This window comes from Kogia breviceps, chromosome 16, assembly GCF_026419965.1.
Source record: "Kogia breviceps isolate mKogBre1 chromosome 16, mKogBre1 haplotype 1, whole genome shotgun sequence".
Lineage (NCBI taxonomy): Eukaryota > Metazoa > Chordata > Mammalia > Artiodactyla > Physeteridae > Kogia > Kogia breviceps.
Window position 1 is genome coordinate 67,042,128 of NC_081325.1, and position 13,183 is coordinate 67,055,310.

General features: G+C 42.1%; 1 long non-coding RNA gene across 1 annotated transcript in view; it reads right to left on the bottom strand.

The window, feature by feature from the left end:
* Positions 1 to 11,832: 11,832 nt before the first annotated feature.
* LOC136792796 (uncharacterized) overlaps positions 11,833 to 13,183 on the bottom strand; it is a 28,140-nt gene continuing 26,789 nt past the window's right edge. The window contains exon 3 of the long non-coding RNA XR_010837228.1: positions 11,833 to 11,890. This is a non-coding gene — a long non-coding RNA (uncharacterized lncRNA). The remainder of the gene's footprint in view (positions 11,891 to 13,183) is intronic.

Below are 13,183 nucleotides of genomic sequence, written 5' to 3' on the forward strand. Positions count from 1 at the left end.
TACACAATTTTAAAATTATCTGCTGTTTTTTTGGAAAAAAAATATCCAGAAATGGTTATTTTGATGTCCTCTTTTTTCTAAGTAAAATCAAAATATTGGTCACTATGCTGCCCTTGAAATTGTCTTTGTTATCAAAACTAGCATCAACACATTATAATATGTTGTCATAAAACCCACCTGTCTGTAGAATTCCAAAGTTGAACTTCCAGTTTAAAGATGGTGGTTTAAGCTCAGAATACCCTCTTACCCTCTTGGGAATCACCTGAAAGCCACAAGGAGAATGAGAAAGAAGAAATGCAAAATTCATTTTTGGTAAAACTAGGCAAGAGAAAACTCCATACCACGAAATAGATGGAAAGGCTGCCAAAAGCAGACCTCAAGTAGGGATGTGTGTGAAAGGACAAAGGACCAAGAAAATGCAAAAGTCGAAGAAGAGAGGGTCACAATTTAAACTTTGTACATGGTTGAAAATAAGATTGAATTTGGGCCAAAAAGCACTAACTGAGAATAAGGCACTCTGAAAAGAAGATACAATAGTTTTCAATATTTATGCACCAAAAAACATAGAACAAATATTCATAGAACATAAAGCATAATCTAAATCTCTCAAAAACTTCATGATTTTTCTAAATATTTGATCTCTGCTTTGTTGCAACCACACTCATACTTCTTTTTCAGTTATGCTTCTCTCTCTAGAATTAATGATACATACTCTGGAAAAATCAAAAGACCATATCCACAGACTTTTTAGGAGCTATTTTATGCAGATGAAAAGGTCTACTTGGGATTCTTCAGGTGGAATCCATGGGTTCTTTCATATACTGCTTTTAAAATTTTTTCTAGATATTCTAAAATTTGGTTTTGATTTCAAATCTTTGGGCTAAAAGTTCTTTTTCCAATTGATAGAAGTTTTTTATTTTCAGTCTTTATTTTAATTAGGTACTAGTATTATTAGACTGTGATAAGTGTATGTTTCCTTATTGTCTTCTTTTCTTTTTAGATTTTATTGAACTAAATTGTCAAAAGTGCTGCCAGCCAGAATTAAGAACAGTTATTTAAGATATAAGACCTTTGTTCTCTCCAACTTTCTACTAGCAGGAAGCAGGTTGAGATAGCATATTCTTTAGTGCCTGCTTCAGAAGTGGCTAAGGAACATGATGATAAAGAAAGAATCTTCCAGGGCTTCCCTGGTGGCGCAGTGGTTGAGAGTCGGCCTGCCGATGCGGGGGACGCGGGTTCGTGCCCGGGTCCGGGAAGATCCCACGTGCCGCGGAGCGGCTGGGCCCGTGAGCCACGGCTGCTGAGCCTGCGCGTCCGGAGCCTGTGCTCCACAGCGGGAGAGGCCACAACAGTGAGAGGCCCGCATACCGCAAAAAAAAAAAAAAAAAAAAAAAGAAAGAATCTTCCAGAAAGCAGAGTCAAGAGTCAGAGGACCCTATGTAATATGAAGACCTACTCCCAGGAAGTAAAATTCAGGCTACTAAAGAAAAATTCTCTACTCCCAGGATAAGGGGGCCAGGCAATACTTGACCCTAGGGTTTGACTATTGCTATAAACTAGTGACAGCCATGTACCTCCTCTTCCTTCCCTTTTTGAATGGGTGTGCTTGTGGAGGTTAAGCTGTCTCTGCTCCATCATGGAATGCAGGATGAATAAGAGGAAATAATGCACAGTTCTCCCAGGCAAGATGAACTAAATTCTAAACTAATATAAATGAGAGCCCAGATGTCATAATTGGATGAGATTTTGGCAGATCTTACATAAGAGTAAGTATATTTTGCACGTGAGAGGGATGTAAAAAATAGACAAAAGAGTGGACTGTTGTAGAATAAATTGTTGTTCTCAGTTCTTCATGCCCACTCAGTTTTAGAAGTCACTTCCTTTGTCATGTGACTTCACAGTAACACCACCTATAGTAAGCAGAGTATATTTTCCCAGGTCATTGATGTTGGCCACGTGACTTGTGTTGGCCAATGAAATGTGGGTATAAATGACAGCATGCAAGTACCCTGCTGGATGACTCAAGAGGCATCACGTGTTTCCATTTGTCCTCTTGTGCTCCTGCCATTCGTCTTGTGGCAACGTGACCCCAGGAAGCCACTGGACCAGAGAAGATGAGAGACACATGGAGCAGACCTGAACCAGAACTGCAGCCTTGAGCCTGAAGCCTGGTGGTCCAGCCTAGCTTAGTGGAGTCGCAGCTAATGTATAGATCCACGAACAAGGAATAATGTTTTGTTGTTTTAAACTACTGAGATTTGAAATTTTTTTACATAGCAAAAAAACCACAGGGAAACATAGAAGAAACCACAAAAACATAAATTTTTTTAGAAGAATTAGAAAGAAATAACTATAAATAACAGACCTTCCTCAACTTGCAATAGGGTTACATCTCAATAAACCCATCATAAGCTGAAAATGTCATACGTTGGAAATGCATTTAATACACCTAACATCATAGCTTAGCCAAAACTACCTTAAATGTGCTCAGAACACTTACATTAACCTATAGCTGGGCAAAATCATCTCACACAAATCCTATTTTATAATAAAGCGTTGAATGTCTCATGTAACTTATTGACTACTGTACTGAAAGTGAAAAACAGAATGGTTGTCTGGGTAGAGAAGTGGTGTGAGTTGCCCCCTGTGATCGTGTGGCCGACTGGTAGCACGGCTGCCGTCCAGCATCACAAGAAAGGGTTGTACCATGTATCTCTAGCCCAGGGAAGGACCAAAATTCAAAGTACAGTTTCTGCTAAATGAGTATTTCTTTTGCACCATTGTAAAGTTGAAAAACCCTAAGCTGAACCATCATAAGTCAGGGGACATCAGTATAACTATAGAAAATTACAATAATTGTATAGACTTCTTTGCCCAACTATGTGCAAATAAATTGGAAAAGTGAGATAAAATGCATAATTTTTAAGACAAGTACAATATACCCGAACCAGCGTCAGACAAGACAGTAAGTCTTAACAGACCGTTTCTATAGAAGAAATAGGAAAAATCGTCAAAGAGCTCTCTCTCATCAACTTTATATTAAAAGTAATAGTCTCAGATGATTTCACAAGAAATCTTTAAATAACACATACTTCCAACATTATCTGAATTGTTCTAGAGCATGGAAGAGGAGGGAAAACTACTAAATACTTTTTAATGAAGTAACATTGATACCAAAATTCAGCAAGGATTTAACAGGAAAAGTCAAGTACAGATCAAACCAATGTATGAACACTAATGGAAAAATATTTAATAATACTAGCAAGTAATATCCACCTCTAATAAGTAACACATCTGACTTAATGGAGTTTATTCCAGAAATGCAAAATGTATCAATACTAAAAGAAATGTATTAATATGTTTTACCATATCATATTCAAAGAATAAAAATTATATTATTTCCATCAGTGATGCTGATAGTGGATTTGATAAATTCAACATAAATTCCTACTCAAGATTCTTTTTTTAAAAATTTTGATTGGAGTATAGTTGCTTTACGATGTTGTGTTAATTTCTACTGTACAGCAAAGTGAACCAGCTATATACATACATCTATCCCCTCAAGACTCTTTTTTCTTAATCTCCTCAAGATTCTTAATCGAATAGAAAAAGATGGGTATTCTCTTAACATGATAGAAGACATCTGGCTCAATTCAGAGCTGGCCTTATGCTTAATGAAGAAACATTCTTTTTATAAAATATACGTTTCAGGTGTACAGCATTATAATTCAATATCTGTGTACACTGTAACAGAGATCAGTACTATGAATTAGGTGCCATCCACCACCATATAGTTGACCCCCTTCATCCATTTCACTCACCCTCCAGCCCCCTTCTGCTCTGATAACCACTGCTCTGTTCTCTGTATCTATGAGTTTGTTTTTGTTTTGTTTGTTTGTTTTTTATTCCACATGTGAATGAAAACATAGAAACAGCCTGTTTTCACAAATAGGACACCTGTGAACATATGAACATCCTCATACATATCATTGTGGGCATGAGCTGGTTGCATTTAGGTACATGCATAGGACTAGAATTTCTGGATCAGAGTATATGATGCTTCAGCTTCATAAGACAATAAAAATTAATTTTCAGAAAGGACTGCACCAAATTACACTCCCACCAGCAGTGGACGGGAGATCTCATTGACCCACATTCTCACATACATTGAGTATTGTCAAAATTCTTAATTTTACTGCAGACTGCAGTTATTTTCGTCCAAAAGAAATAGCATTAATTACACACTATGTGCCAGGCAATTTCACAGGTACTGTCTCATTTTAACCCTGTACTATTAGCATCCTCGTTTTATAGACTGATTTTGTTCAAAGACACAAAGCTCCCCCAACAGGCAGCCCTTCCTCCCAATCCGGTAGAGAAGCTGAAAATCTATCAACTGGGTTGGAGCAGCTCACTAAGGAGCAGAGAGGGGAGGAGACAGATCCAGGACATACATAACATGTGTTCTTAGCTGCTTCCAAAATACCCAGTGCTGAGACAGCTTTTAGGTGTTAAGGAAAGAATACAGACTTAGGAGGCCCAAAGGCCTGGAATGGAATCTATGTCCCGCTGCTTACTAGTTTAACAAAACAGAAAATTACAAACCAGGTTTTTGGGGAGGGTTTTTTGGCTGCATTGGGTCTTCGTTGCTGCGTGCGGGCTTTCTCTAGTTGCGGCGAGCGAGGCCTACTCTTCGTTGCGGTGTGCGGGCTTCTCATTGCGGTGGCCCCTCTTCTTGTGGAGCATGGCCTCTAAGCATGCAGGCTTCTGTCGTTGCAGCACACAGGCTCAGTAATTGCGGTGCGTGGGCTCTAGGGCTCATGGGCTTCAGTAGTTGTGCCTCGTGGGCTCTAGAGCGCAGGCTCAGTAGTTGTGGTGCATGGGTTTAGCTGCTCTGCAGCATGTGGGGTCTACCTGGACCAGGGCTCGAACCCGTGTCCCCTGCATTAGCAGGCAGATTCTTAACCACTGAGCCACCAGGGAAGCCCCAATACAAGAAACTATTGAATAAAATGATAAAGAAGCAGACTCACAGATATAGAGAACAAACTAGTGGTTACCAGTGGGGAGAAGAAAGGGGGGAGGGGCAACAGAGGGATAAGGGATTTTTTAAAAGGATTATTATGGGATTAAATGAAATCATGTGTGTGGGATTAAATGAAATCATGTGTGTGAAACTTTGGAAAATTGTAAAGCACTATAGAATTTTTTAATTAAATTAATTAAAAAAAAAAAATAGAACAGGGCTTCCCTGGTGGCGCAGTGGTTGAGACTCCGCCTGCCGATGCAGGGGACGCGGGTTCGTGCCCCGGTCCGGGAAGATCCCACGTGCCGTGGAGCGGCTGGGCCCGTGAGCCACGGCCCCTGGGCCTGCGCGTCCGGAGCCTGTGCTCCGCAACGGGAGAGGCCACAGCAGTGAGAGGCCCGCGTACCACAAAAATAAAAAAAAATTAAAAAATAGAACACAGGACAACCATGTCCTTACATCACTAGACCACTTGACTACTGGGATTCCTTTCCACTGGTAACCATGGGCCACGTAGAGACCCCACAAGCGTCCACAATCTAACTGGCCCACTTCCTCTTGTCCCACTCATCGTCCTCCCCTTTAATCACTCTGGCTCCCAATTCTTCCCCCTCCAATCTCTTCTCTTCTCTGCAGAACAATTAAATCTCCCCACTCCTGTCCCGAGACGCTGCTCCAGACCCACCCTAAACTATCCACCGTCAGGAAGGTTCTCAACAACACATTTCTTGCATAGTAAAAAGATCAACCCCCTTAACATGCAGTCATATTAGTAAACAGCCGTTTCTGCTTGCCATTCCACTTCCCAGGCTTTGATTTCAATCCCAAAATAAACTAATTGTATTGGAGGCCATCCTCATGAACCATAGAATAAATTAAAACTTTTCCGACGTCCAGTCTCAAATGTGTGTTTCTCTGTGAAACTTTCCCTAGTTGCCCAGGTAATTGCTTCTTCCTCCTACCTTTTCCGAGGATTTATCTTTTTGTGGTGTTTATAGTTTTTTTTTTTTTCCCATTCCACCAGTCTGAGGATGGGAATCATATCTTATTCACCTCTGAAGTGAAACTCTGGGGCATCTATTGTAGAGTAGGCATACAGTAAATATTTGTCCAATCAATCATTCAATACCAATTAAGTCTGGTTAAGATTGAGAGGCAATTTGTGACAATACGGCTGGAACTTGAGGGCATTATGCTAAGTGAAATAAGTCAGATGGAGAAAGATAAATACTGCGTGATTTCACTTGTATATGGAATATAAAAAAACGAATACGCAAACGAACAAACAATAAATAAACAAACCAAACCCATCAAAAATAAACACAGAAACAGGAAACAGAGTAGTGGTTACCAGAGGAGAAGGGCTTGGAGAGGGTGAAATGGGCAAAAGGGATCAACTGTACAGTGTTATGGAAACTTACTCTTTGGTGGTGAGCACACGACAGGGTAAACGGTAGTAGAAATAGAATATGCTGTACACGTGAAACTCACATAATGCTATAAATCAAAGTTACCTCAATAAAACAAAATTTTTTAAAATTGAAATGAATATTGAAACAAAGAAATAAACAATACTTTATCAGGCCATATAACCGTCTCAAAAAAAAAAAAAAATTGAGCAGCAAATCAGAGACTTGGTCCCAGACAACAAATGTGCAAATCCCTACAAGAGTGAAGCTGTAATGCCAGAAGCCAGAAATGGCCTTTTAAACCCATATAAACAACAAAACCAGCGAGCTTTTCAGTGCAGAAAGGTACAGAGTGTACCTTTGTTCAGCTTATTCTGGAGCAGGCTTTCCGCCAACCTTGGCTTTCTGCTTTCATCAGTTCTGTTCTAGCTGTGCGCTCTCTGAAACGCACAGAGCCCACTTCCCTCCGCGCTGACTCACGCTCCCCGTGTAACAAATTATTTCCATTTTGATATCATTTGGAGGCACTAGACAGAAAGACTATAAACCGGTCCTACAACAAAAGATGGCTTCTCAGTAAAGAGTTTTCACCCACCTCCTCTCTCAGCTAGTTTCCAAAGAATAATTATAGAGCGAAACTTTAAGCTAACTGAAAATAATAGCTGTGTCTACCCTTCCTTTCAACGACATTGTACACAAACGTGAGCTTAGTAAGTATTCAATACATACTGAAATACACGGTGATAACTATAAAGTAGATTCAGCACAAGAGTAACTTTAACAAAATATGTATATGTATATAGGTGTGTATATATCTGTACATGTATGGTGTATTTTCATACATATACACATACATGTACATACACACATACACGGAGAGAGAGTGAACCTGCATTACAGACAGTAGTCAGAAGTGATGCTTGATCATTTATTGACCTATATATATCACGCTATGCCATCTGCTTATTTGTTCATTCCTTCAACATTTATTAAGTTACAGCATGCCAGGGAGAACTCTTAAGATGGGAGGAAAAGATTTCTTGTCTCTGATTGTTCTCTCTGCTGGAGCAGAGAGGAGGAGGAGGAGGAGATAGAAAGATAACACAGCCTCCCCAGGGTTCAAGGGAATCAGTGTCTTGAGACACCAGCTGCTTCAGGCCAGTCTCTTAACTTTGCAGGTGAGGGAGTTAGATCCTTGCCCGAGATCAACCAGCACGAGGGTCACAGCAGAGCCAGCAATGGAGCTGTGTCTCTCTTTATTCATATTTCTGACTCCAGTGCTTCTCAAAGTACGGTCCACAGACCAGCAGATTCCGTGCCACCTGGGTACTTGTTCAAATGCAAATCTTCAGATTTGGAGGGGTGAGGCCAGGCCCTCTGTGTTTTCACAAGCCTCCCAGGTGATTCTGACGGTCACTCAAGTTTGAGAACTGCTATTGGAGTCTATACCAACTCTCAATGCTTCTACAAGCTATGGGATTAACGTCCAGGTTGTCTAACTCAGGGGTTGGCAAAGTTTTTCTGGAAAGGGCCTGATACTGACTATTTCAGGCTGTGTAGGCTGTCTGGTCTCTGTCACAGCTACTTAACTCTGCCACTGCAGCACAAAAACAGTTACAGGCAATACTTACATGAATGGGCCTGGCCATGTTTTAATAAAACTTTGTTTATACAAATAAGCACTTTGTTTATAGAAACATTATTATTTAAGAAATAATAATAGAATAATAGGGGTGGATGTGGCCTAGGGGCCATAGTTTGCCAAGCCCTGGAATCAAATGATTGGAGTGGATTCTTTAACCTCATAATTTAAATTCTTAGCCATTCTAGTTAATATCAAAATCGTTTAGCAACTTATGGCTTCTGTCAATGTCAATGTTGAATGTCAATATCTGTGTGTCAATGTTGGTGTCAATATCTGTCTTTTCCCTGGTGGCGCAGTGGTTAAGAATCCACCTGTCAATGCATGGGACACCGGTTCGAGCCCTGGTCCGGGAAGATCCTACATGCCGCGGAGGAACTAAGCCTGTGCGCCACAACTACTGAGCCTGTGCTCTAGAGCCTGCAAGCCACAACTGCTGAGCCCACGTGCCACAACTACTGAAGCCCACGCGCCTAGAGCCCGTGCTCCGCAACAAGAGAAGCCACCGCAATAAGAAGCCCGTGCACCGCGAGGAAGAGTAGCCCCCGCTCGACGCAATTAGAGAAAGTCTGCGTGCAGCAACGAAGACCCAATGCAGCCATAAATAAATAAATAAATAAATTTATAAAGGAACAAAATATATATATATCTGTCTTTTCCCATTCAATTAACATGTGCTAAATGCCTCCTAAGTGCCAGATTCTGGGCATACAGAGATGAAAAGATCCATTCCATGCCTTCAAGTATGAGAATTTCATGCAGCAGAGAAGCAAGAAATCAAATCAAATGATACTGTCTTTGAATGTGGCCTTGTTGAAGAAAATGCCCACTTAACTGTGTGAATTTTACAGCTAAACATGTTGATTTTCCATTTATAAATGCACAAATAGCATGATAATGCATACTCCAAATTCTAAGCCAGCTGGGCTGGTAACTGGTAACCACTGATTTATTATACCCACAGATTCTGTGGGTCAGGAATTCAGACAGGGCCAACTGCAAGTGTCTGCAACCACGCCACGAAGTCTGGAGGCTTTATGGGAACGACTTGAACTACTGGGACATAGGAACTTTTGCAGTCTTCTTCATTCACGTGTCCAGCACCTGGGCTGACCTGATTCAAAGACTGAAGTAAACTGGCATCGTTGGCCAGACCCCCAGTATGTGGCCTTTCCAGGTGGCCTGGGCACCTCACAGCATGGTGGCCCCTGAGCTGGCAGACTTCTTGCCGGGCAGCTCAGGGTTCCAAGACATTGTGTTCTAATGAGTGAGGTAAAAGCAGCATGGCCTTTTCTGATCAAACTTTAGAAGGCACACTCCATCGTTTTGCCATAGCCTATTGACCAAAGCAACAGGAGCCCAGCCAGATTCAAGAGAGGGAGGCATATACGCCTCATAAGAGGAGGAGAGTCAAGTAACTTTCATCCATGTTTTAAAACCACCAGTCAGAGGAACCAACAATGAGAAATGCCCTATCCCAGAGTAAGGGGGAATTTACGGAATTTTTAAAACTACAGATAATATGCTAAAACAAAACCAGCTCTGCTAAGACTCTAAAATGAAAGAATAGGTCTAGAAGTTATTTGATTTGGATATACTCATTAAATAATGATCCTCCAAAAGAGGAATTTAGGAAATGTTTCCATCTGTCCACAGAACAGATGTTGCATAGACCTGAATGACCCGTAGCATACTGGCTCACCCACGAGTTTGACATGACTGGCCATACCAAGGCCAGGTGACTGGCTGTCCTCAAAGGATAGATGCTGGCAGTCCTTTACCAAGATGCCAGAAATCTCACTCATCAGAGAGCAAGGATGGAATTTAAAGTATTTTTTATTTGTAAATTTTCATGGGCATGTCTTTTTTTTTTTTTTTTTTTGCGGTACGCGGGCCTCTCACTGCCGTGGCCTCTCCGGTTGCGGAGCACAGGCTCCGGACGCGCAGGCCCAGCGGCCATGGCTCACGGGCCCAGCCGCTCCGCGGCACGTGGGATCCTCCCGGACCGGGGCACGATCCCGCGTCCCCTGCATCGGCGGGCGGACTCCCAACCACTGCGCCACCCGGGAAGCCCCATGGGCATGTCTTGAAAAAAAAAGTGAACTTGAATCTTCCTTCTCTTGTGTCTGTTCTTCATTTAAAATTGCTTACTTCTTGAGAATTCAGCACGGATTTAGAAATAGCTTTATAACCCTTTAATACAGAAAGTCAAATAAGTGTTTTTCTTGGTGAAATGAGTTGTTTATACATATTATAGGGTTTTTTGTCATCATTTGCTTAAGAAGTAGTTGGAACAATAAATGATTACAATTTTCTTAAATTATTCCAACGGAAGAATTTGTTTTGAAAGAAGTTTAGCCTAGAGAAATACTTTCTAATTTTTTTTCTAAAAATAAGGAATCATTTTTCTAGTGAAAGAAGTGAGACTATTCAGTTTAGGACAATAAAGTGAGTGGGTGGAGATAATGCTAATCTGTTCCTTTTAAAAATAGAACTATGCTTAGAGGACAAGTTTCAATACTTAATCTGAAATCATGGCAGTGCGGTTAGTCATAGCCTCCTACATATTTACAGCTATAAAAGGGCCCTTAGGAATTATCTCGTGCAACCCTGTGGTTTTGCAGATGACTAGACTGAGGCTCAAAGATGCCAAGAGTGGAAGAGACAGCTTCCTCTCACTAAATGTTCCAGAAGTTCTCTTCCATTTCCCAGTCTCTCCTGAAGCTAGGCTGTGGCCATGTCACCAGTTCTGGCCCATGCACCATGAGCAGAAGCGACATGTCACTTCCTGGCTAAATTAGTGAAGAGCTAATATGCACCCTCTGTTTCTTCTTCCCCTTGGTGACCTCCACGTTGAGATGGTAGAACCTCAGTACAAAAGCTGCCCAGATCTCTGAATCATCCCCTGGAAGAAAGCTGCCCTGGAGAGTTGCCCAGTGCCCATCAGACTTTGCATAAGCAAGAAACTAACTTTTGTGATATAAAGCTGCAGAGATTTCAGGATTTATTTGTTCCTGCAGCTTGGTTTATCTATCTTAACTGATGTACCAAGCAACTTGCTCCAGTTTGGTCAGCAAGTTAACGGCAGAGCTAAGATTAGAACCCGAGTCTCCTGAATTGTCAGTTCAGGACCATACTTTATAATCACAGAAGAGTCAGTGTAGGTACCACCACACCAAGTCATTAAGAGAAGGACCAGTCAGCTGAAGACAGAGACAGAATGTGGAATGGGCCAGTAAAGACGTGGCACACGTAGATGGAGGTCCAGAACCAGAGAAGACATGGTCCGGAAGGACAGACGCCCCAGTGTTCAGCCTTCATATGGGACCAGAGAAGATGATTTTCCAGATTATCCCCAGTGGTTCCTTTCTGCTCAATTTGTACATATTGGGTTGGCCAAAAAATTCGTTTGGGTTTTTCTGTAACATGGAAAAAACTAACAAACTTTTTCGGCCAACCCAATATTTTTCAAGTTGATGACAATTGCCCCTAGACCCTGTAGCCCAGTTAGGAAGTTAAGTGCCCTTTTAAAAGGAAGTGTTCCCACCTTCTTGTGTGTGTACAACAGCCATTAAACACAAACAAGAACCGTACGCCTCAGACCCAGGTTAATTCAACACCACGTAGAATTTTTTAAAACAAACAATGGGGGTGAAAAAATATGAAGTTCTGGTTGCTAGGCAACATCAGTACAAAGCTCTTCCCTTCTCTTCAAAAGCCTTCTCTCCATCTTCATGGACAAAAGGTCAAAGGGTCCTCAGCAACAGGCATATATTTGGTTGTGACATCAATAGACACCAAATTGAATTTTTCCTGCAAACAACATAGTGAATTATGTCAAGCTCCTCACGGTTCCAAATTACTACCCTCTGTGCACAGGATGACGTTTCCTGCTCTGAAATACTTATTTTTCTCTGCACAAACAAGTTAGATGGCTACCTTTGGGCAGTAATCGAAATAGGAGTAGAGATTTTGCAAAGTCATGCAAGTTTGTTCTCTCCCAAGGACAGGAGGGGCGTAGCTATGACGCATTCTCTGTCTGCGTGTCAGGCAGCTTCAGACAAAGGGAAGTCTCTCTCTCTCTCCCAGTCCCCTCTTGAGAAATGGAAGCTTTACCCCTGCGCCGACCTGTTTAGATACGTACACTTACTCAAGTGTGAACAGAACTAAAGCTAGCAATAAGCATGGAGACCACATCTCTGCAGCAGTCTAGAACACTTTCTGCAGACCCTCGGGGTTACACAGCCTCTTGCATTCCTTGCCCAGGTTCTCCTTTCCCACCTTTCACTTTCAGCTTCGCTTCACCCTCTGGCCCTGCTAGTTACTTCAGCATCCTTTGCCCAACATCTATTTTAGACCTAATTCCCAGGATGAAGCTCACCAACATACTTGGAGGTCATTTTTGCTATTAGCCCCCAGCTCCGAACAAAAGGGCAGCTTCCTGGAAGAGGAGGGAATGAAAATGCACCTTAAGGGGTTGCATCCAAAGTGCAGCTGCCCTACAGATGCCACTAGACCTGAGAAAAACAGGAATTTCCATAGCATTTCCCTCCGGGACACAGAGAATTTCTCAACCTAGAGTTTCTGAAAAACTCACTATGTGTAAGACACTGTCAGAAGTGTAAAGAACATAAAAGAAGAAACATTATGGTTCTAGAGGAAATCAGATTAACACATAAGAAGGCAGCCCTGACTATTCACATCATCCAATTTTGCCTTTATGAAAATTTTACAAGAGATAAGGAAGCCAGAGAAAGGGAGACAGAAGATAATTTTAGAGATGGCATTGGACCACTTGGTGTTATCAAGTGCCAGATTCCCAGTGACTCTCTTGTTGTCTGGGAAGAGGGCAAAGGCACTTCCACAAATGTCCCCAGAACTCTGTCCAAGGCACTTGGAAGAAACAGGGACCTGTTAATCCTGACTCTCTAGCTGGGCCTCTTTTTTTTTTTTTTTTCTTGGTATGCGGGCCTCTCACTGCTGTGGCCCCTCCCATTGCGGAGCACAGGCTCCGGACGCGCAGGCGCAGCGGCCACGGCTCACGGGCCCAGCCGCTCCGCGGCACGTGGGATCTTCCCGGACCGGGGCACGAACCCGTGTCCCCTG